Consider the following 865-nt stretch of genomic DNA (forward strand, 5'->3'; position numbering starts at 1 on the left):
TAATAGGAGACAATGACACCCGAAGTGTGTTTCTTATGTCCAGTTTATTCCGTTGTCCATTAAAAGTCGCACAAACCATAGTAAATAAAATGGAATACCAGTAATTTAATGTTCCTTGGGCGGCCCGGTACCGTTTGATCCACGGACCGGTACCGGTCCGCGGCCCGGGGGTTGGGGACCACTGGTCTAGCGGTATGATTCTCGCTTTGGGTGCGAGAGGTCCCGGGTTCAATTCCCGGACGAGCCCTCCGATTAATTTTGTTTAGCGTAATAGCGGTAATTTTGAAAGACGTGCGAATTTCGTATAGTTCAATTTCTGCTATGTACGATTTCCTGGCGTGTACCGTAAATGTTTCTTTTGTTTTTTACTAAAGGAAGTGTGTGTACTGTTTGAGTAAAATCTTGGGAGTCGTTGAACGTGGCTCGTTGGTCTAGAGGTATGATTCTCGCTTAGGGTGCGAGAGGTCCCGGGTTCAATTCCCGGACGAGCCCTTAGCTTTTTGATGTCTGAAATGCAGAAGAGTTTATGCGCAGATGAATTGTCTGAAATGCAGAAGAGTTTATGCGCAGATGAATCCAATATTAATAGAGTTGGTTCAGATGAACGAAAATGGATTTGGACTACATCGATGAAGTCTATAACTGATCTAAAAGTACAAACGACATCGAAATTTTGTAATGGTAGTCTTATGGTCTAGAGCTGTTATTACTTATTTTAGTTATTTAAGTTCTATAACTAATAGAATGCATAATTTACAGCGTTATTTACACTTGACAATTATTTGTCACAATCTGTTGATTATTACCACATCTTTCATTTATCAGCGAGGTAATGATTGATCCAAGAAAGCAAAGTCGTGGCTTC

The 865-nt window shown here is 41.0% G+C and overlaps 1 non-coding gene across 1 annotated transcript; it reads left to right on the forward strand.

The window, feature by feature from the left end:
* Positions 1 to 420: 420 nt before the first annotated feature.
* Trnap-agg lies at positions 421 to 492 on the forward strand. The gene has a single exon. It is a non-coding gene; the product is annotated as a tRNA-Pro (tRNA).
* Positions 493 to 865: the final 373 nt, after the last annotated feature.

This window comes from Centruroides sculpturatus, unplaced genomic scaffold, assembly GCF_000671375.1.
Source record: "Centruroides sculpturatus isolate CEXI.00-Female unplaced genomic scaffold, Cexi_2.0 scaffold754, whole genome shotgun sequence".
In the NCBI taxonomy this organism is placed as follows: Eukaryota; Metazoa; Arthropoda; class Arachnida; order Scorpiones; family Buthidae; genus Centruroides; species Centruroides sculpturatus.